The following is a 24,906-nucleotide window of genomic DNA, read 5'->3' as shown; positions in this document are numbered from 1 at the left end:
CTCCAAGTTCTCTCTGTGTCGGAGGCTCTTTCGCAAGAAGTGGGAGGGAGTCTTTCAAGGGGCGGCCATTTCCACCTCGGACTCTATGGTTAAGAGGGCTCCTGACACAGCTCCATCTGTCACAGCTCCATCTGTCAGTCCACCACTTTCCATGACCAGGACCAGTAGAGGAGACAGCCCCGCTAGCGCCTTATCCACCCCCATGGCATCTAGTGGGGTGGCGCTAAAGGGACAATCTGAGCCGGACGTTCCACGATCACCCGAGCCCCACTGGAGATGCAATCTGGAGCTCTCTCGGTGTCAGAGGCTCATTCGTAAGAAGTGGGAAGACATCTGTCAAGGGACGGACACTTGCACTTCGGACTCTCTGATGAAGAGGACACCTGACACAGCCCTGTCTGTCACAGGTCCATCTGTCAGTCCAACACTCTCCATGACCAGGACCAGTAGAGGACACAGCCCCACTAGCCACCTATCCACGAACAAGGTGTGTAGTGGTGTGTTGGTAAAGGGACAATCTGGGCTGGACGTTCCACGATCGCCCACGGCCCACTGGAGACGAGATCTGGAGCTCTCTCTGCGTCAGAGACTCTTTCGCAAGAAGTGGGAGGGAGTCTTTCAAAGGGCGGCCATTTCCACCTCGGACTCTATGGTTAAGAGGGCTCCTGACACAGCTCCATCTGACACAGCTCCATCTGTCAGTCCACCACTTTCCATGACCAGGACCAGTAGAGGAGACAGCCCCGCTAGCGCCTTATCCACCCCCATGGCATCTAGTGGGGTGGCGCTAAAGGGACAATCTGAGCCGGACGTTCCACGATCACCCGAGCCCCACTGGAGATGCAATCTGGAGCTCTCTCGGTGTCAGAGGCTCATTCGTAAGAAGTGGGAAGACATCTGTCAAGGGACGGACACTTGCACTTCGGACTCTCTGATGAAGAGGACACCTGACACAGCCCTGTCTGTCACAGGTCCATCTGTCAGTCCAACACTCTCCATGACCAGGACCAGTAGAGGACACAGCCCCACTAGCCACCTATCCACGAACAAGGTGTGTAGTGGTGTGTTGGTAAAGGGACAATCTGGGCTGGACGTTCCACGATCGCCCACGGCCCACTGGAGACGAGATCTGGAGCTCTCTCTGCGTCAGAGACTCTTTCGCAAGAAGTGGGAGGGAGTCTTTCAAAGGGCGGCCATTTCCACCTCGGACTCTATGGTTAAGAGGGCTCCTGACACAGCTCCATCTGACACAGCTCCATCTGTCAGTCCACCACTTTCCATGACCAGGACCAGTAGAGGAGACAGCCCCGCTAGCGCCTTATCCACCCCCATGGCATCTAGTGGGGTGGCGCTAAAGGGACAATCTGAGCCGGACACTCCACGATCACCCGAGCCCCACTGGAGGCGAGGTCCGGAGCTCTCTCTGCGTCGGAGGCTCATTTGTAAGGAGTGGGAAGAAGTCTGTGAAGGAGCGACCACTTCTACCTCGGACTCTCTTATGAAGAGGACACCTGACACAGCCCCGTCTGTAACAGGTCCATCGGACCCAGTCCCTTCTATCACAGCTCCATCTGTTAGACCACCATTCGCGATCACCACCCCCATGGCGTCTAGTGGTGTGCTGGTAAAGGGACAATCTGACGCGGACGTTTCACGATCACCCAAGCCCCACTGGAGGCGATGTCCGGATCCGACTCTCCGTCGGAGGCGCATCCGTGGGCTGTGGAGACGAGCCATCCTGATAGCCCGCATCACTGGGATGCTGCTGCCGGACAGGCTGAAGGAGGTGGCTCGCAGTGAAGAGTCCCGTCAGCACATGTCACCTGATTGTGTCCAAGACCCGCTTGTCAGAGCGAGTTGCCCCTTTGTTCAAGCGTTCAAAAGAAAGCTTGCAATCTTTGAACATGGGCTACCGGCTCTGAACCAGGAAAAATCCAAGGTCACATCCTGCTAACAGCCTGGCCGGAAACAAGACGTTCAAGACACAATACATAACAAATAACCCCACGATGACAGACCGACCAACACCGATCTACCCAACCACCCACCTACCAACCACATGGTCTATGCCTACCTCTTCAGGTCAAGGACGTCTGGTGGATGCAACACATGAACAAAGTTGACCTCTACATTGATCTACCTCTCCTGACCACAAAGATACGTCAGCGGAGACTGAGGATAGCCAGCCATAGGAAACGCCCTCCTGACCTCATCACTTCAAACCTTGTCCTCTGGGAACACAAGCATGGTGAAGACACACGTGGTGCTCGAAAGACAACATACGTGGACATGCTGAGGAAGGACCCTGGCTACAGTGCTGATGAACTAAACTCTGGTATGCTGGACCAGGGTGTGTGAAGACGTGTCATCTAGACCATCACCATCTACCCCCATTGGCCTCAACATTTGGTTTGTTCAGTTTGGGGTTACTTGTTATGTCTTGTGCTTGTACTGATTTCATTCATGAATAAAGTCTCTGAACATTCTCTGCCTGTGTTTGGGTCCTATCTCCACTGTATCCCACGACTGTGCTCAGTGAGCTGCCTGGACTTCCTGTCACACACACGTACACACAGACATACACCAGCCCACTTCTGGCTTTAGGCCTGGGCCATAGCAAACACACACCAGTATTTGCCATGTCTCTCCTATGATGCTTTTAGCTTCTCTTACTCTGAAAATGTAATTTATTGCTTTATAAATGTTCTTAGCTGGTAGACAAACATACTCCAGGAGCTTGCTCCATCAAAGCTTTATTTGTATAGCGCATTTCATACCCAGAGGCAACACAATGCGCTTTACAGAGAACAAGGGAGGTGGGCATATGACCCACTCTCTACATATTCCAGAGGGAAGCAAAAAAACAGTAATCACCCGGTGGCCAGATAAGTGAGCTGTAAAAATTATTCCCTGACCCCTCTCAACAAGGCGATCGACTCCCCCAAATGGTTCTATGTTGCTCCATATCTGAATGTCTGTGTGTCATGTGACATTACTGTTAATGACATACTGTATTTGTGAAACTGTATAAATGTACATAACCTTTAAAGTTGTCTCATGTTTCTTTCATGCGTTATGTTGCCCAGATATGGATAAAAGACGGTTAGCTCTCTCATACTTGGGCCTCAAACTCAGAGATAAATCTAATGCACCTCAAGTCAAATGTACAGTGTGTGTACTTGACCTAGGTTCTCAGTATGAGACTCACAATTCTCACCACTAGAGGGCGTCACACTCCAATTAATTCACCCATTCCCCCCTCTTTCTCATTCCTGTTGTGCTGCGCCCAGGAAGAGACAGGAGTGGATGGAAGTATACCAGCCGTGCATGTTTTGAGCATGGATTGAGAAAACTAGGCTTTAGGCACAAACTTCTATAGTTGATAAGATGGTGGGGAACAGGCCACAATTAAAGACTGTTTTCAAAGCAGTCAGCTTGTCACAGAGGTGCCAGGTGGTATAGACTGAAGGAGGACTGTCCGGTGGTATAGACTGAAGGAGGACTGCCAGGTGGTGAGGGGGGCTGCCAGGTGGTGTAGGCTGGAGAGGAGGGCTTGGTTTGGCTACAAAACCTTCCATCCTGCCAGGCCAAACTGCCCTCTGTGGAGCTCTCGTCTTCAACTCAAAGCTCATTGAAGAGCCGGGGTTCCAACCAACACCCTCTCAGATAATACATCTCAGTCCTAATCTATAAACAACTATTGTATGGTATAGTGATGCATCTCATCAGGTGGTCTCTGGACAGTGTGTTGTGTTCTTCAGGTGTACTTCCTGTGCTCTCCCGCCGAGATGGACTGCATCACTGCTACATCACACACCTGACCTCTGACCTTCTCATCCTGGGACTGCATCGCTGCTACATCACACACCTGACCTCTGACCTTCTCATCCTGGGACTGCATCGCTGCTACATCACACACCTGACCTCTGACCTTCTCATCCTGGGACTGCATCGCTGCTACATCACACACCTGACCTTCTCATCCTGGGACTGCATCACTGCTACATCACACACCTGACCTCTCACCTTCTCATCCTGGGACTGCATCACTGCTACATCACACACCTGACCTTCTCATCCTGGGACTGCATCACTGCTACATCACACACCTGACCTCTGACCTTCTCATCCTGGGACTGCATCACTGCTACATCACACACCTGACCTTCTCATCCTGGGACTGCATCACTGCTACATCACACACCTGACCTCTGACCTTCTCATCCTGGGACTGCATCACTGCTACATCACACACCTGACCTTCTCATCCTGGGACTGCATTGCTGCTACATCACACACCTGACCTTCTCATCCTGGGACTGCATAGCTGCTACATCACACACCTGACCTCTGACCTTCTCATCCTGGGACTGCATCGCTGCTACATCACACACCTGACCTCATCCTGGGACTGCATGGTTTACAGATCGTCTTTTTGTTACTCGGTTAATCAATGTACATATAATACTCCATCTGCCTTGCCTTTTTTTCTATACATGAGCACAATAAAAAATAAATATGAAAAATAAAGTTTATCCACAACATTGGTCTGTGGTGTTTTTCCTCTCATTCAATCACAGACAGACAGGAGCCGGCGTTAAAGAAAAGAAGCACTTAAGAATGTTTATTTTTTCAACAACTGGCCAAGATACTCAGTAGAACAACATTAGAATACAGCCATTTGTAACAGAACGGAAATACTTGGATTACAGTGTAACAAACGTACAAACAAGCGTTTGGAAAATCTCTACCAGCTATTTTTGTCAGATGACGCAAACTGGCGAGTCTCTCGGCATCATTTGGTCACTAGAAAAGCAGCTCTCTGCACTCGAGGTCCTCGGGATCAACTGCTTGTGCAGCCAAAGCCTTGATTATTACCACAGGCTGCCGGCCTGTCGCTTCACTCAACAGCCATTCTGGGGAGCAGGAAGGGGATTCTCTCAGTGTAACGACACCCTGGCCCGTCTCAGTAGCCACACGGCCGGGCCCTTCTTAGAAACGGACTCCCGGAAGGCCGAAATAAATGCATTTTTATTTATAATGCAATACAACTAGGTTCACTTCTTTATGTGGCCATCAGAAGCTGTTATGCCAACGTCATAGTGAAGCTAGCATGCTAGGCTATACAATACAAAAATAAATGATTGAAGGTAAAATGCACAAAGCCAGCCAATTTACTGACCCCTGTGGAATGGATTCATAGAAACACGATGCCCTTCTGGTACGAACATGGAACACAGTCCTGAGACTATTCTGGTTCACACCAGCTGACCATGCAAATCACACTCAACTACTTAACAGTAAACATCATAATGTGAAGCAGCATTAAAAGCAGCAGGAGAAGAAGAAAAGGAGGCGGGGGACCTCCATTCAAGTTTGCATTAAACGTTGCCAGTGGGGGGAGAAGGGGGTGGCAAGGGGGGAAAAGGGGGTGGCGGGGCGGGAGAAGGGGGTGGCAGGGGGGGAGAAGGGGGTGGCGGGGGGGGGAGAAGGGGGTGCTGGGGGGGGAGAGGAGCACGTAGGTGGCGGAGGAGGAGGAGGAGGAGCGCCAGATCTCCTTCCTGAGGATTGAGCTCAACACGATGGCTGCGACCTGGGGGGGAGGGAGAGAGACGGAGGGTCATGGAGGAGGAGAGGAGGGGTGGGGGGGGGAAGGAGAGAGATGGAGGGTCATGGAGGAGGAGAGGAGGGATGGGGAGGAGGGAGAGAGACGGAGGGTCATGGAGGAGGAGAGGAGGGGTGGGGGGGGGGAGAGAGACAGAGGGTCATGGAGGAGGAGAGGAGGGGTGGGGGGAGGAGGGAGAGAGACGGAGGGTCATGGAGGAGGAGAGGAGGGGTGGGGGGAGGAGGAGGAGGAAGAGGAGGTGACAGACAGAGAGAGCAAGGAGAGATTGATTGATGGAGAGAGGACAAACGGATAGGAGATAGAGGTGATGGACAGAGAGAGCGAGAGGAGAGATGAAGGGAGGGAGGGAGAACAGAACGGAGGAGGAGGAGACGGACAGAAAGAGCAAGGAGAGAGAGAGAGATGGAGAGAGAGAGATGGAGAGAGAAAGTGGCGAGAGAGAGAGACAGAAAGGGAGAGAGGGAAGAAAGTCATTAGATGAGATGAGATGTAAGCGACACACATGGGTAGGTAGGGGTCACCACACACAGGTAAATAGGGGTCAGCACACAGCAGAGGAGAGGAGAAGGGGCAACAGAGTTGGTTAGGTTAAGTAATGGAGATTCTCTGGAGTGCAGGTCATGGTGTAAAGGTCATGGTGTGAAGGTCATGGTGTGAAGGTCATGGTGTGAAGGTCATGGTGGTGCAGGAGAGTGTGAGTAGTTGCTCAGCCTACTTCAGTCTGAAACCCTCACCCAAGCCCTAACCCTATAACCCTATAACCCTAACCCTATAACCCTAACCCTATAACCCTATAACCCTATAACCCTAGCCCTATAACCCTAACCCTAACCCTATAACCCTATAACCCTAACCCTATAACCCTATAACCCTATAACCCTATAACCCTAACCCTAGCCTACTACAGTCTGAAACCCTCACCCAAGCCCTCACCCTAACCCTATAACCCTAACCCTCACCCTATAACCCTCACCCTATAACCCTAACCCTAGCCCTAACCCTATAACCCTAACCCTAGCCTACTACAGTCTGAAACCCTCACCCAAGCCAAGGACAGAATGAAAACATTATCCAGTCACTAAACAGTGAAAAGAAGCCAGCGGATTGAGCTGAACACAGCGGATTGAGCTGAACACAGAGGATTGATCCATTGCAAAAAAGCAACATTCAAGATCTGTTTATGAACTTAAGTCGCAATTTGCACCTCCCAGTTATAAACGAATGCACCATAACTATCAGCTGGTATGAGGTTGCTTAGCAACGATAAACATTGCTATTGGGCACATTGTTATTGTAAACAGGTTTCTGTAATAGCAAACATCCTAAATGTGGTCCTAAACTGAGATAAGACAGGAGGTTTCTGTGAGGCCCGCATGTCTCAGGATTGTGTTCTCCAAGTCATACGTTCCATACTTTTCTGAGTGAAATACACTTCAGAAATCATTCTTAGTGTAGCGAACCCTACTAGATAATGCGGTGAAGCGCACTGATGTTTCTAGAAGCCTTTTATTGTTCAGCCGTCCTTATATTGAACACAATGCCTTCCTTGCAGTTTCCTCAAGAAACAAGAGCTACAGGAGAGATGATGGAAATAAAATGAGCTCTAACAACATACAAACTTAAACGGTAGACCATATCAATTGGTGTATAAGAAAGCTCGCATTACCGTCGCGTTACAGCCATTCATTTCAACTACATCTAACATCAGGAGCTAACATCAGCATGCCATTGCAGTAGAAATGCATCAATTGAATTAAATACTTCTTAACAGTTAGATCGAAACAAATCACACAACAAACAATACCTTGTTCCCGTTCCAGCTAGGTGCTTAATGGGTTACAGGTAACAAAAATGTTACAGGGAGCAAATACAGAAGGTTAGTTTACCAAAATAAAGGTCTCATAATATGAACAAACCAAAAAACCGCACTAAGAAAAATAAAGGCTTGCAGGAAGTAACTACTTAATAAATAGTCCTCACTAAGGGTTATTTACAACATGAATGAGAAATGGGTAATTTTCAATAGTATACAGTAGGGTGCTCCTACATCCATAGCACTGGTCTCCAAACGGTCTTCATCAAAACTATGTTTTGGTTGGGTTCGCGGCTATTCAGGGACTGAGGTAGGCCTAATGTTAACGGAACGAGAAGACAAACCGTATTGTCAGCACTTTGAGGTTGTGTCTCAAAGTAGGCTACTTTATGAACAGAATAACAGGACCCGGGGGGCTTTAATCGGCCACACGACACCGCTCTCTCTCATCGGATCATGGGCTGTGCACTCGGGGGTCAGGAGCGCAGCGCGCCTCTGTCTTGGGCTCCTTTCAAATCCTACTGCTAGCCTACGAGTAGTCTTCAAAATAACAACACGCCCTTGAATATGAATGATTCATAGAGAGCGATTACTCTTTATTTAATTTCGCCAATATGCCTAGGCTATCCATCTCTATCGAAAACGTGGACAATTAACGACTGGATTTAACGGACTGATTCCGACCAGCCTTTTAAGCGCACCTATTTAATTCTGAATGTGGGGGTGTATAAGGGGTATCGTTGGGTCTCAAGCAAAAAGAAAATAGCTTAAATCTATTTAAATCTAGTATACATTTATTTCAATTAGCTGGCCGCCTGGACTAGCCGTCAAGTCAGTGTTGCCGCTGTGACGTGTACACGTTACGCCGTAGTGCCCGTGATGTCACAGACCGGATAGAATTATATCCGGTCTGTGACATCACGGGCACTACGGCGTAACGTGTACACGTCACAGCGGCAAGGTACATATCCTGCTGTAACAAGTGGACAAGCCTCAGTGCGGTGTTTGCGATGAGAGGAACATGTTGCTAAAGATCTATCTTTGCCAACATGTTTGCTAGTGGAATAATTGATCTTTTTAGAACCCGAGAGAGGGTGCCAGTTTCATGTAGACCTGCAAACCAAGGTCCTGAGGCGACGCCCTTTCAGACCCCGTTCCTGGATCTTGATGTGAAACTCCTCTGTTGCTTTATTGCGCTCTATGTGATCCTGATCGCGCTTTGGCTATTATTTAAATGGAGAAATCGCCAGCTGGACAGTGTGACAGCCCGGTGCATGCGTGCATGCGAGCCATTGGGACTGCATGCGAAGATACATGCGAGCCATTGGGACTGTCCAGGACAAGATGATCGAGGTTCTGACTCCTATGCCCCGTCTGTCACCGGCTCATTTGACACGGCCTCGTCTGTCACCGGTTCATTTGACACAGCCCCGTCTGTCACCGGTTCATTTTACACAGCCCCGTCCTCCTCCAAGTTCTCTCTGCGTCGGAGGCTCTTTCGCAAGAAGTGGGAGGGAGTCTTTCAAGGGGCGGCCATTTCCACCTCGGACTCTATGGTTAAGAGGGCTCCTGACACAGCTCCATCTGTCACAGCTCCATCTGTCAGTCCACCACTTTCCATGACCAGGACCAGTAGAGGAGACAGCCCCGCTAGCGCCTTATCCACCCCCATGGCATCTAGTGGGGTGGCGCTAAAGGGACAATCTGAGCCGGACGTTCCACGATCACCCGAGCCCCACTGGAGATGCAATCTGGAGCTCTCTCGGTGTCAGAGGCTCATTCGTAAGAAGTGGGAAGACATCTGTCAAGGGACGGACACTTGCACTTCGGACTCTCTGATGAAGAGGACACCTGACACAGCCCTGTCTGTCACAGGTCCATCTGTCAGTCCAACACTCTCCATGACCAGGACCAGTAGAGGACACAGCCCCACTAGCCACCTATCCACGAACAAGGTGTGTAGTGGTGTGTTGGTAAAGGGACAATCTGGGCTGGACGTTCCACGATCGCCCACGGCCCACTGGAGACGAGATCTGGAGCTCTCTCTGCGTCAGAGACTCTTTCGCAAGAAGTGGGAGGGAGTCTTTCAAAGGGCGGCCATTTCCACCTCGGACTCTATGGTTAAGAGGGCTCCTGACACAGCTCCATCTGACACAGCTCCATCTGTCAGTCCACCACTTTCCATGACCAGGACCAGTAGAGGAGACAGCCCCGCTAGCGCCTTATCCACCCCCATGGCATCTAGTGGGGTGGCGCTAAAGGGACAATCTGAGCCGGACACTCCACGATCACCCGAGCCCCACTGGAGGCGAGGTCCGGAGCTCTCTCTGCGTCGGAGGCTCATTTGTAAGGAGTGGGAAGAAGTCTGTGAAGGAGCGACCACTTCTACCTCGGACTCTCTTATGAAGAGGACACCTGACACAGCCCCGTCTGTAACAGGTCCATCGGACCCAGTCCCTTCTATCACAGCTCCATCTGTTAGACCACCATTCGCGATCACCACCCCCATGGCGTCTAGTGGTGTGCTGGTAAAGGGACAATCTGACGCGGACGTTTCACGATCACCCAAGCCCCACTGGAGGCGATGTCCGGATCCGACTCTCCGTCGGAGGCGCATCCGTGGGCTGTGGAGACGAGCCATCCTGATAGCCCGCATCACTGGGATGCTGCTGCCGGACAGGCTGAAGGAGGTGGCTCGCAGTGAAGAGTCCCGTCAGCACATGTCACCTGATTGTGTCCAAGACCCGCTTGTCAGAGCGAGTTGCCCCTTTGTTCAAGCGTTCAAAAGAAAGCTTGCAATCTTTGAACATGGGCTACCGGCTCTGAACCAGGAAAAATCCAAGGTCACATCCTGCTAACAGCCTGGCCGGAAACAAGACGTTCAAGACACAATACATAACAAATAACCCCACGATGACAGACCGACCAACACCGATCTACCCAACCACCCACCTACCAACCACATGGTCTATGCCTACCTCTTCAGGTCAAGGACGTCTGGTGGATGCAACACATGAACAAAGTTGACCTCTACATTGATCTACCTCTCCTGACCACAAAGATACGTCAGCGGAGACTGAGGATAGCCAGCCATAGGAAACGCCCTCCTGACCTCATCACTTCAAACCTTGTCCTCTGGGAACACAAGCATGGTGAAGACACACGTGGTGCTCGAAAGACAACATACGTGGACATGCTGAGGAAGGACCCTGGCTACAGTGCTGATGAACTAAACTCTGGTATGCTGGACCAGGGTGTGTGAAGACGTGTCATCTAGACCATCACCATCTACCCCCATTGGCCTCAACATTTGGTTTGTTCAGTTTGGGGTTACTTGTTATGTCTTGTGCTTGTACTGATTTCATTCATGAATAAAGTCTCTGAACATTCTCTGCCTGTGTTTGGGTCCTATCTCCACTGTATCCAACGACTGTGCTCAGTGAGCTGCCTGGACTTCCTGTCACACACACGTACACACAGACATACACCAGCCCACTTCTGGCTTTAGGCCTGGGCCATAGCAAACACACACCAGTATTTGCCATGTCTCTCCTATGATGCTTTTAGCTTCTCTTACTCTGAAAATGTAATTTATTGCTTTATAAATGTTCTTAGCTGGTAGACAAACATACTCCAGGAGCTTGCTCCATCAAAGCTTTATTTGTATAGCGCATTTCATACCCAGAGGCAACACAATGCGCTTTACAGAGAACAAGGGAGGTGGGCATACGACCCACTCTCTACATATTCCAGAGGGAAGCAAAAAAACAGTAATCACCCGGTGGCCAGATAAGTGAGCTGTAAAAATTATTCCCTGACCCCTCTCAACAAGGCGATCGACTCCCCCAAATGGTTCTATGTTGCTCCATATCTGAATGTCTGTGTGTCATGTGACATTACTGTTAATGACATACTGTATTTGTGAAACTGTATAAATGTACATAACCTTTAAAGTTGTCTCATGTTTCTTTCATGCGTTATGTTGCCCAGATATGGATAAAAGACGGTTAGCTCTCTCATACTTGGGCCTCAAACTCAGAGATAAATCTAATGCACCTCAAGTCAAATGTACAGTGTGTGTACTTGACCTAGGTTCTCAGTATGAGACTCACAATTCTCACCACTAGAGGGCGTCACACTCCAATTAATTCACCCATTCCCCCCTCTTTCTCATTCCTGTTGTGCTGCGCCCAGGAAGAGACAGGAGTGGATGGAAGTATACCAGCCGTGCATGTTTTGAGCATGGATTGAGAAAACTAGGCTTTAGGCACAAACTTCTATAGTTGATAAGATGGTGGGGAACAGGCCACAATTAAAGACTGTTTTCAAAGCAGTCAGCTTGTCACAGAGGTGCCAGGTGGTATAGACTGAAGGAGGACTGTCCGGTGGTATAGACTGAAGGAGGACTGCCAGGTGGTGAGGGGGGCTGCCAGGTGGTGTAGGCTGGAGAGGAGGGCTTGGTTTGGCTACAAAACCTTCCATCCTGCCAGGCCAAACTGCCCTCTGTGGAGCTCTCGTCTTCAACTCAAAGCTCATTGAAGAGCCGGGGTTCCAACCAACACCCTCTCAGATAATACATCTCAGTCCTAATCTATAAACAACTATTGTATGGTATAGTGATGCATCTCATCAGGTGGTCTCTGGACAGTGTGTTGTGTTCTTCAGGTGTACTTCCTGTGCTCTCCCGCCGAGATGGACTGCATCACTGCTACATCACACACCTGACCTCTGACCTTCTCATCCTGGGACTGCATCGCTGCTACATCACACACCTGACCTCTGACCTTCTCATCCTGGGACTGCATCGCTGCTACATCACACACCTGACCTCTGACCTTCTCATCCTGGGACTGCATCGCTGCTACATCACACACCTGACCTTCTCATCCTGGGACTGCATCACTGCTACATCACACACCTGACCTCTCACCTTCTCATCCTGGGACTGCATCACTGCTACATCAAACACCTGACCTTCTCATCCTGGGACTGCATCACTGCTACATCACACACCTGACCTCTGACCTTCTCATCCTGGGACTGCATCACTGCTACATCACACACCTGACCTTCTCATCCTGGGACTGCATCACTGCTACATCACACACCTGACCTCTGACCTTCTCATCCTGGGACTGCATCACTGCTACATCACACACCTGACCTTCTCATCCTGGGACTGCATTGCTGCTACATCACACACCTGACCTTCTCATCCTGGGACTGCATAGCTGCTACATCACACACCTGACCTCTGACCTTCTCATCCTGGGACTGCATCGCTGCTACATCACACACCTGACCTCATCCTGGGACTGCATGGTTTACAGATCGTCTTTTTGTTACTCGGTTAATCAATGTACATATAATACTCCATCTGCCTTGCCTTTTTTTCTATACATGAGCACAATAAAAAATAAATATGAAAAATAAAGTTTATCCACAACATTGGTCTGTGGTGTTTTTCCTCTCATTCAATCACAGACAGACAGGAGCCGGCGTTAAAGAAAAGAAGCACTTAAGAATGTTTATTTTTTCAACAACTGGCCAAGATACTCAGTAGAACAACATTAGAATACAGCCATTTGTAACAGAACGGAAATACTTGGATTACAGTGTAACAAACGTACAAACAAGCGTTTGGAAAATCTCTACCAGCTATTTTTGTCAGATGACGCAAACTGGCGAGTCTCTCGGCATCATTTGGTCACTAGAAAAGCAGCTCTCTGCACTCGAGGTCCTCGGGATCAACTGCTTGTGCAGCCAAAGCCTTGATTATTACCACAGGCTGCCGGCCTGTCGCTTCACTCAACAGCCATTCTGGGGAGCAGGAAGGGGATTCTCTCAGTGTAACGACACCCTGGCCCGTCTCAGTAGCCACACGGCCGGGCCCTTCTTAGAAACGGACTCCCGGAAGGCCGAAATAAATGCATTTTTATTTATAATGCAATACAACTAGGTTCACTTCTTTATGTGGCCATCAGAAGCTGTTATGCCAACGTCATAGTGAAGCTAGCATGCTAGGCTATACAATACAAAAATAAATGATTGAAGGTAAAATGCACAAAGCCAGCCAATTTACTGACCCCTGTGGAATGGATTCATAGAAACACGATGCCCTTCTGGTACGAACATGGAACACAGTCCTGAGACTATTCTGGTTCACACCAGCTGACCATGCAAATCACACTCAACTACTTAACAGTAAACATCATAATGTGAAGCAGCATTAAAAGCAGCAGGAGAAGAAGAAAAGGAGGCGGGGGACCTCCATTCAAGTTTGCATTAAACGTTGCCAGTGGGGGGAGAAGGGGGTGGCAAGGGGGGAAAAGGGGGTGGCGGGGCGGGAGAAGGGGGTGGCAGGGGGGGAGAAGGGGGTGGCGGGGGGGGGAGAAGGGGGTGCTGGGGGGGGAGAGGAGCACGTAGGTGGCGGAGGAGGAGGAGGAGGAGCGCCAGATCTCCTTCCTGAGGATTGAGCTCAACACGATGGCTGCGACCTGGGGGGGAGGGAGAGAGACGGAGGGTCATGGAGGAGGAGAGGAGGGGTGGGGGGGGGAAGGAGAGAGATGGAGGGTCATGGAGGAGGAGAGGAGGGATGGGGAGGAGGGAGAGAGACGGAGGGTCATGGAGGAGGAGAGGAGGGGTGGGGGGGGGGAGAGAGACAGAGGGTCATGGAGGAGGAGAGGAGGGGTGGGGGGAGGAGGGAGAGAGACGGAGGGTCATGGAGGAGGAGAGGAGGGGTGGGGGGAGGAGGAGGAGGAAGAGGAGGTGACAGACAGAGAGAGCAAGGAGAGATTGATTGATGGAGAGAGGACAAACGGATAGGAGATAGAGGTGATGGACAGAGAGAGCGAGAGGAGAGATGAAGGGAGGGAGGGAGAACAGAACGGAGGAGGAGGAGACGGACAGAAAGAGCAAGGAGAGAGAGAGAGATGGAGAGAGAGAGATGGAGAGAGAAAGTGGCGAGAGAGAGAGAGACAGAAAGGGAGAGAGGGAAGAAAGTCATTAGATGAGATGAGATGTAAGCGACACACATGGGTAGGTAGGGGTCACCACACACAGGTAAATAGGGGTCAGCACACAGCAGAGGAGAGGAGAAGGGGCAACAGAGTTGGTTAGGTTAAGTAATGGAGATTCTCTGGAGTGCAGGTCATGGTGTAAAGGTCATGGTGTGAAGGTCATGGTGTGAAGGTCATGGTGTGAAGGTCATGGTGGTGCAGGAGAGTGTGAGTAGTTGCTCAGCCTACTTCAGTCTGAAACCCTCACCCAAGCCCTAACCCTATAACCCTATAACCCTAACCCTATAACCCTAACCCTATAACCCTATAACCCTAGCCCTATAACCCTAACCCTAACCCTATAACCCTATAACCCTATAACCCTAACCCTATAACCCTATAACCCTATAACCCTATAACCCTAACCCTAGCCTACTACAGTCTGAAACCCTCACCCAAGCCCTCACCCTAACCCTATAACCCTAACCCTCACCCTATAACCCTCACCCTATAACCCTAACCCTAGCCCTAACCCTATAACCCTAACCCTAGCCTACTACAGTCTGAAACCCTCACCCAAGCCAAGGACAGAATGAAAACATTATCCAGTCACTAAACAGTGAAAAGAAGCCAGCGGATTGAGCTGAACACAGCGGATTGAGCTGAACACAGAGGATTGATCCATTGCAAAAAAGCAACATTCAAGATCTGTTTATGAACTTAAGTCGCAATTTGCACCTCCCAGTTATAAACGAATGCACCATAACTATCAGCTGGTATGAGGTTGCTTAGCAACGATAAACATTGCTATTGGGCACATTGTTATTGTAAACAGGTTTCTGTAATAGCAAACATCCTAAATGTGGTCCTAAACTGAGATAAGACAGGAGGTTTCTGTGAGGCCCGCATGTCTCAGGATTGTGTTCTCCAAGTCATACGTTCCATACTTTTCTGAGTGAAATACACTTCAGAAATCATTCTTAGTGTAGCGAACCCTACTAGATAATGCGGTGAAGCGCACTGATGTTTCTAGAAGCCTTTTATTGTTCAGCCGTCCTTATATTGAACACAATGCCTTCCTTGCAGTTTCCTCAAGAAACAAGAGCTACAGGAGAGATGATGGAAATAAAATGAGCTCTAACAACATACAAACTTAAACGGTAGACCATATCAATTGGTGTATAAGAAAGCTCGCATTACCGTCGCGTTACAGCCATTCATTTCAACTACATCTAACATCAGGAGCTAACATCAGCATGCCATTGCAGTAGAAATGCATCAATTGAATTAAATACTTCTTAACAGTTAGATCGAAACAAATCACACAACAAACAATACCTTGTTCCCGTTCCAGCTAGGTGCTTAATGGGTTACAGGTAACAAAAATGTTACAGGGAGCAAATACAGAAGGTTAGTTTACCAAAATAAAGGTCTCATAATATGAACAAACCAAAAAACCGCACTAAGAAAAATAAAGGCTTGCAGGAAGTAACTACTTAATAAATAGTCCTCACTAAGGGTTATTTACAACATGAATGAGAAATGGGTAATTTTCAATAGTATACAGTAGGGTGCTCCTACATCCATAGCACTGGTCTCCAAACGGTCTTCATCAAAACTATGTTTTGGTTGGGTTCGCGGCTATTCAGGGACTGAGGTAGGCCTAATGTTAACGGAACGAGAAGACAAACCGTATTGTCAGCACTTTGAGGTTGTGTCTCAAAGTAGGCTACTTTATGAACAGAATAACAGGACCCGGGGGGCTTTAATCGGCCACACGACACCGCTCTCTCTCATCGGATCATGGGCTGTGCACTCGGGGGTCAGGAGCGCAGCGCGCCTCTGTCTTGGGCTCCTTTCAAATCCTACTGCTAGCCTACGAGTAGTCTTCAAAATAACAACACGCCCTTGAATATGAATGATTCATAGAGAGCGATTACTCTTTATTTAATTTCGCCAATATGCCTAGGCTATCCATCTCTATCGAAAACGTGGACAATTAACGACTGGATTTAACGGACTGATTCCGACCAGCCTTTTAAGCGCACCTATTTAATTCTGAATGTGGGGGTGTATAAGGGGTATCGTTGGGTCTCAAGCAAAAAGAAAATAGCTTAAATCTATTTAAATCTAGTATACATTTATTTCAATTAGCTGGCCGCCTGGACTAGCCGTCAAGTCAGTGTTGCCGCTGTGACGTGTACACGTTACGCCGTAGTGCCCGTGATGTCACAGACCGGATAGAATTATATCCGGTCTGTGACATCACGGGCACTACGGCGTAACGTGTACACGTCACAGCGGCAAGGTACATATCCTGCTGTAACAAGTGGACAAGCCTCAGTGCGGTGTTTGCGATGAGAGGAACATGTTGCTAAAGATCTATCTTTGCCAACATGTTTGCTAGTGGAATAATTGATCTTTTTAGAACCCGAGAGAGGGTGCCAGTTTCATGTAGACCTGCAAACCAAGGTCCTGAGGCGACGCCCTTTCAGACCCCGTTCCTGGATCTTGATGTGAAACTCCTCTGTTGCTTTATTGCGCTCTATGTGATCCTGATCGCGCTTTGGCTATTATTTAAATGGAGAAATCGCCAGCTGGACAGTGTGACAGCCCGGTGCATGCGTGCATGCGAGCCATTGGGACTGCATGCGAAGATACATGCGAGCCATTGGGACTGTCCAGGACAAGATGATCGAGGTTCTGACTCCTATGCCCCGTCTGTCACCGGCTCATTTGACACGGCCTCGTCTGTCACCGGTTCATTTGACACAGCCCCGTCTGTCACCGGTTCATTTTACACAGCCCCGTCCTCCTCCAAGTTCTCTCTGCGTCGGAGGCTCTTTCGCAAGAAGTGGGAGAGAGTCTTTCAAGGGGCGGCCATTTCCACCTCGGACTCTATGGTTAAGAGGGCTCCTGACACAGCTCCATCTGTCACAGCTCCATCTGTCAGTCCACCACTTTCCATGACCAGGACCAGTAGAGGAGACAGCCCCGCTAGCGCCTTATCCACCCCCATGGCATCTAGTGGGGTGGCGCTAAAGGGACAATCTGAGCCGGACGTTCCACGATCACCCGAGCCCCACTGGAGATGCAATCTGGAGCTCTCTCGGTGTCAGAGGCTCATTCGTAAGAAGTGGGAAGACATCTGTCAAGGGACGGACACTTGCACTTCGGACTCTCTGATGAAGAGGACACCTGACACAGCCCTGTCTGTCACAGGTCCATCTGTCAGTCCAACACTCTCCATGACCAGGACCAGTAGAGGACACAGCCCCACTAGCCACCTATCCACGAACAAGGTGTGTAGTGGTGTGTTGGTAAAGGGACAATCTGGGCTGGACGTTCCACGATCGCCCACGGCCCACTGGAGACGAGATCTGGAGCTCTCTCTGCGTCAGAGACTCTTTCGCAAGAAGTGGGAGGGAGTCTTTCAAAGGGCGGCCATTTCCACCTCGGACTCTATGGTTAAGAGGGCTCCTGACACAGCTCCATCTGACACAGCTCCATCTGTCAGTCCACCACTTTCCATGACCAGGACCAGTAGAGGAGACAGCCCCGCTAGCGCCTTATCCACCCCCATGGCATCTAGTGGGGTGGCGCTAAAGGGACAATCTGAGCCGGACACTCCACGATCACCCGAGCCCCACTGGAGGCGAGGTCCGGAGCTCTCTCTGCGTCGGAGGCTCATTTGTAAGGAGTGGGAAGAAGTCTGTGAAGGAGCGACCACTTCTACCTCGGACTCTCTTATGAAGAGGACACCTGACACAGCCCCGTCTGTAACAGGTCCATCGGACCCAGTCCCTTCTATCACAGCTCCATCTGTTAGACCACCATTCGCGATCACCACCCCCATGGCGTCTAGTGGTGTGCTGGTAAAGGGACAATCTGACGCGGACGTTTCACGATCACCCAAGCCCCACTGGAGGCGATGTCCGGATCTGACTCTCCGTCGGAGGCGCATCCGTGGGCTGTGGAGACGAGCCATCCTGATAGCCCGCATCACTGGGATGCTGCTGCCGGACAGGCTGAAGGAGGTGGCTCGCAGTGAAGAGTCCCGTCAGCACATGTCACCTGATTGTGTCCAAGACCCGCTTGTCAGAGCGAGTTGCCCCTTTGTTCAAGCGTTCAAAAGAAAGCTTGCAATCTTTGAACATGGGCTACCGGCTCTGAACCAGGAAAAATCCAAGGTCACATCCTGCTAACAGCCTGGCCGGAAACAAGACGTTCAAGACACAATACATAACAAATAACCCCACGATGACAGACCGACCAACACCGATCTACCCAACCACCCACCTACCAACCACATGGTCTATGCCTACCTCCTGAAGAAACGCCCTCCTGACCTCATCACTTCAAACCTTGTCCTCTGGGAACACAAGCATGGTGAAGACACACGTGGTGCTCGAAAGACAACATACGTGGACATGCTGAGGAAGGACCCTGGCTACAGTGCTGATGAACTAAACTCTGGTATGCTGGACCAGGGTGTGTGAAGACGTGTCATCTAGACCATCACCATCTACCCCCATTGGCCTCAACATTTGGTTTGTTCAGTTTGGGGTTACTTGTTATGTCTTGTGCTTGTACTGATTTCATTCATGAATAAAGTCTCTGAACATTCTCTGCCTGTGTTTGGGTCCTATCTCCACTGTATCCCACGACTGTGCTCAGTGAGCTGCCTGGACTTCCTGTCACACACACGTACACACAGACATACACCAGCCCACTTCCGGCTTTAGGCCTGGGCCATAGCAAACACACACCAGTATTTGCCATGTCTCTCCTATGATGCTTTTAGCTTCTCTTACTCTGAAAATGTAATTTATTGCTTTATAAATGTTCTTAGCTGGTAGACAAACATACTCCAGGAGCTTGCTCCATCAAAGCTTTATTTGTATAGCGCATTTCATACCCAGAGGCAACACAATGCGCTTTACAGAGAACAAGGGAGGTGGGCATACGACCCACCTCTACATATTCCAGAGGGAAGCAAAAAAACAGTAATCACCCGGTGGCCAGATAAGTGAGCTGTAAAAATTCTTCCCTGACCCCTCTCAACAAGGCGATCGACTCCCCCAAATGGTTCTATGTTGCTCCATATCTGAATGTCTGTGTGTCATGTGACATTACTGTTAATGACGTACTGTATTTGTGAAACTGTATAAATGTACATAACCTTTAAAGTTGTCTCATGTTTCTTTCATGCGTTATGTTGCCCAGATATGGATAAAAGACGGTTAGCTCTCTCATACTTGGGCCTCAAACTCAGAGATAAATCTAACGCACCTCAAGTCAAATGTACAGTGTGTGTACTTGACCTAGGTTCTCAGTATGAGACTCACAATTCTCACCACTAGAGGGCGTCACACTCCAATTAATTCACCCATTCCCCCCTCTTTCTCATTCCTGTTGTGCTGCGCCCAGGAAGAGACAGGAGTGGATGGAAGTATACCAGCCGTTCATGTTTTGAGCATGGATTGAGAAAACTAGGCTTTAGGCACAAACTTCTATAGTTGATCAGATGGTGGGGAACAGGCCACAATTAAAGACTGTTTTCAAAGCAGTCAGCTTGTCACAGAGGTGCCAGGTGGTATAGACTGAAGGAGGACTGTCCGGTGGTATAGACTGAAGGAGGACTGCCAGGTGGGTAGGGGGGCTGCCAGGTGGTGTAGGCTGGAGAGGAGGGCTTGGTTTGGCTACACCCTTCCATCCTGCCAGGCCAAACTGCCCTCTGTGGAGCTCTCGTCTTCAACTCAAAGCTCATTGAAGAGCCGGGGTTCCAACCAACACCCTCTCAGATAATACATCTCAGTCCTAATCTATAAACAACTATTGTATGGTAAAGTGATGCATCTCATCAGGTGGTCTCTGGACAGTGTGTTGTGTTCTTCAGGTGTACTTCCTGTGCTCTCCCGCCGAGAGGGACTGCATCACTGCTACATCACACACCTGACCTCTGACCTTCTCATCCTGGGACTGCATCGCTGCTACATCACACACCTGACCTCTGACCTTCTCATCCTGGGACTGCATCGCTGCTACATCACACACCTGACCTTCTCATCCTGGGACTGCATCACTGCTACATCACACACCTGACCTCTGACCTTCTCATCCTGGGACTGCATCACTGCTACATCAAACACCTGACCTTCTCATCCTGGGACTGCATCACTGCTACATCACACACCTGACCTCTGACCTTCTCATCCTGGGACTGCATCACTGCTACATCACACACCTGACCTCTGACCTTCTCATCCTGGGACTGCATCACTGCTACATCACACACCTGACCTCTGACCTTCTCATCCTGGGACTGCATCGCTGCTACATCAAACACCTGACCTTCTCATCCTGGGACTGCATCACTGCTACATCACACACCTGACCTCTGACCTTCTCATCCTGGGACTGCATCGCTGCTACATCACACACCTGACCTCTGACCTTCTCATCCTGGGACTGCATCGCTGCTACATCACACACCTGACCTCATCCTGGGACTGCATGGTTTACAGATCGTCTTTTTGTTACTCGGTTAATCAATGTACATATAATACTCCATCTGCCTTGCCTTTTTTTCTATACATGAGCACAATAAAAAATAAATATGAAAAATAAAGTTTATCCACAACATTGGTCTGTGGTGTTTTTCCTCTCATTCAATCACAGACAGACAGGAGCCGGCGTTAAAGAAAAGAAGCACTTAAGAATGTTTATTTTTTCAACAACTGGCCAAGATACTCAGTAGAACAACATTAGAATACAGCCATTTGTAACAGGACGGAAATACTTGGATTACAGTGTAACAAACGTACAAACAAGCGTTTGGAAAATCTCTACCGGCTATTTTTGTCAGATGACGCAAACTGGCGAGTCTCTCGGCATCATTTGGTCACTAGAAAAGCAGCTCTCTGCACTCGAGGTCCTCGGGATCAACTGCTTGTGCAGCCAAAGCCTTGATTATTACCACAGGCTGCCGGCCTGTCGCTTCACTCAACAGCCATTCTGGGGAGCAGGAAGGGGATTCTCTCAGTGTAACGACACCCTGGCCCGTCTCAGTAGCCACACGGCCGGGCCCTTCTTAGAAACGGACTCCCGGAAGGCCGAAATAAATGCATTTTTATTTATAATGCAATACAACTAGGTTCACTTCTTTATGTGGCCATCAGAAGCTGTTATGCCAACGTCATAGTGAAGCTAGCATGCTAGGCTATACAATACAAAAATAAATGATTGAAGGTAAAATGCACAAAGCCAGCCAATTTACTGACCCCTGTGGAATGGATTCATAGAAACACGATGCCCTTCTGGTACAAACATGGAACACAGTCCTGAGACTATTCTGGTTCACACCAGCTGACCATGCAAATCACACTCAACTACTTAACAGTAAACATCCCTTGTGGGTCCACACTTCCTGTGTGAAGCAGCATTAAAAGCAGCAGGAGAAGAAGAAAAGGAGGCGGGGGACCTCCATTCAAGTTTGCATTAAACGTTGCCAGTGGGGGGAGAAGGGGGTGGCAAGGGGGGAAAAGGGGGTGGCGGAGCGGGAGAAGGGGGTGGCAGGGGGGGAGAAGGGGGTGGCGGGGGGGGAGAAGGGGGTGGTGGGGGGGGAGAGGAGCACGTAGGTGGCGGAGGAGGAGGAGGAGGAGGAGGAGGAGGAGGAGGAGCGCCAGATCTCCTTCCTGAGGATTGAGCTCAACACGATGGCTGCGACCTGGGGGGGAGGGAGAGAGACGGAGGGTCATGGAGGAGGAGAGGAGGGGTGGGGGGGGGGAAGGAGAGAGATGGAGGGTCATGGAGGAGGAGAGGAGGGATGGGGAGGAGGGAGAGAGACGGAGGGTCATGGAGGAGGAGAGGAGGGGTGGGGGGGGGAGAGAGACAGAGGGTCATGGAGGAGGAGAGGAGGGGTGGGGGGAGGAGGGAGAGAGACGGAGGGTCATGGAGGAGGAGAGGAGGGGTGGGGGGGGGGAGAGAGGCGGAGGGTCATGGAGGAGGAGAGGAGGGGTGGGGGGAGGAGGAGGAGGAAGAGGAGGTGACAGACAGAGAGAGCAAGGAGAGATTGATTGATGGAGAGAGGACAAACGGATAGGAGATAGAGGTGATGGACAGAGAGAGCGAGAGGAGAGATGAAGGGAGGGAGGGAGGGAGAACAGAACGGAGGAGGAGGAGACGGACAGAAAGAGCAAGGAGAGAGAGAGATGGAGAGAGAGAGATGGAGAGAGAAAGTGGCGAGAGAGAGAGACAGAAAGGGAGCGAGGGAAGAAAGTCATTAGATGAGGAGGTGAGATGTAAGCGACACACAAGGGTAGGTAGGGGTCACCAAACACAGGTAAATAGGGGTCAGCACACAGCAGAGGAGAGGAGAAGGGGCAACAGAGTTGGTTAGGTTAAGTAATGGAGATTCTCTGGAGTGCAGGTCATGGTGTAAAGGTCATGGTGTGAAGGTCATGGTGTGAAGGTCATGGTGGTGCAGGAGAGTGTGAGTAGTTGCTCAGCCTACTACAGTCTGAAACCCTCACCCAAGCCCTAACCCTATAACCCTATAACCCTAACCCTATAACCCTAACCCTAACCCTATAACCCTATAACCCTATAACCCTAGCCCTATAACCCTAACCCTAACCCTATAACCCTAACCCTATAACCCTAACCCTATAACCCTATAACCCTAACCCTAGCCTACTACAGTCTGAAACCCTCACCCAAGCCTTCACCCTAACCCTATAACCCTAACCCTCACCCTATAACCCTCACCCTATAACCCTAACCCTAACCCTAGCCCTAACCCTATAACCCTAACCCTAGCCTACTACAGTCTGAAACCCTCACCCAAGCCAAGGACAGAATGAAAACATTATCCAGTCACTAAACAGTGAAAAGAAGCCAGCGGATTGAGCTGAACACAGCGGATTGAGCTGAACACAGCGGATTGAGCTGAACACAGAGGATTGAGCTGAACACAGAGGATTGATCCATTGCAAAAAAGCAGCATTCAAGATCTGTTTATGAACTTAAGTCGCAATTTGCACCTCCCAGTTATAAACGAACGCACCATAACTATCAGCTGGTATGAGGTTGCTTAGCAACGATAAACTTTGCTATTGGGCACATTGTTATTGTAAACAGGTTTCTGTAATAGCAAACATCCTAAATGTGGTCCTAAACTGAGATAAGACAGGATGTTTCTGTGAGGCCCGCATGTCTCAGGATTGTGTTCTCCAAGTCATACGTTCCATACTTTTCTGAGTGAAATACACTTCAGAAATCATTCTTAGTGTAGAACCCTACTAGATAATGCGGTGAAGCGCACTGATGTTTCCAGAAGCCTTTTATTGTTCAGCCGTCCTTATATTGAACACAATGCCCTCCTTGCAGTTTCCTCAAGAAACAAGAGCTACAGGAGAGATGATGGAAATAAAATGAGCTCTAACAACATACAAACTTAAACGGTAGACCATATCAATTGGTGTATAAGAAAGCTCGCATTACCGTCGCGTTACAGCCATTCATTTCAACTCCATCTAACATCAGGAGCTAACATCAGCATGCCATTGCGGTAGAAATGCATCAATTGAATTAAATACTTCTTAACAGTTAGATCGAAACAAATCACACAACAAACAATACCTTGTTCCCGTTCCAGCTAGGTGCTTAATGGGTTACAGGTAACAAAAATGTTACAGGGAGCAAATACAGAAGGTTACCAAAATAAAGGTCTCATAATATGAACAAACCAAAAAACAGCACTAAGAAAAATAAAGGCTTGCAGGAAGTAACTACTTAATAAATAGTCCTCACTAAGGGTTATTTACAACATGAATGAGAAATGGGTAATTTTCAATAGTATACAGTAGGGTGCTCCTACATCCATAGCACTGGTCTCCAAACGGTCTTCATCAAAACTATGTTTTGGTTGGGTTCGCGGCTATTCAGGTAGGCCTAATGTTAACGGAACGAGAAGACAAACCGTATTGTCAGCACTTTGAGGTTGTGTCTCAAAGTAGGCTACTTTATGAACAGAATAACAGGACCCGGGGGGCTTTAATCGGCCACACGACACCGCTCTCTCTCATCGGATCATGGGCTGTGCACTCGGGGGTCAGGAGCGCAGCGCGCCTCTATCGTGGGCTCCTTTCAAATCCTACTGCTAGCCTACGAGTAGTCTTCAAAATAACAACACGCCCTTGAATATGAATGATTCATAGAGAGCGATTACTCTTTATTTAATTTCGCCAATATGCCTATCCATCTCTATCGAAAACGTGGACAATTAACGACTGGATTTAACGGACTGATTCCGACCAGCCTTTTAAGCGCACCTATTTCATTCTGAATGTGGGGGTGTATAAGGGGTATCGTTGGGTCTCAAGCAAAAAGAAAATAGCTTAAATCTATTTAAATCTAGTATACATTTATTTCAATTAGCTGGCCGCCTGGACTAGCCGTCAAGTCAG

Source organism: Borostomias antarcticus (genome assembly GCF_949987555.1).
Source record: "Borostomias antarcticus genome assembly, chromosome: 2".
NCBI lineage: Eukaryota > Metazoa > Chordata > Actinopteri > Stomiiformes > Stomiidae > Borostomias > Borostomias antarcticus.
The sequence above is the reverse complement of the archived record's forward strand: the minus strand, read 5'-3'. Positions refer to the sequence as shown.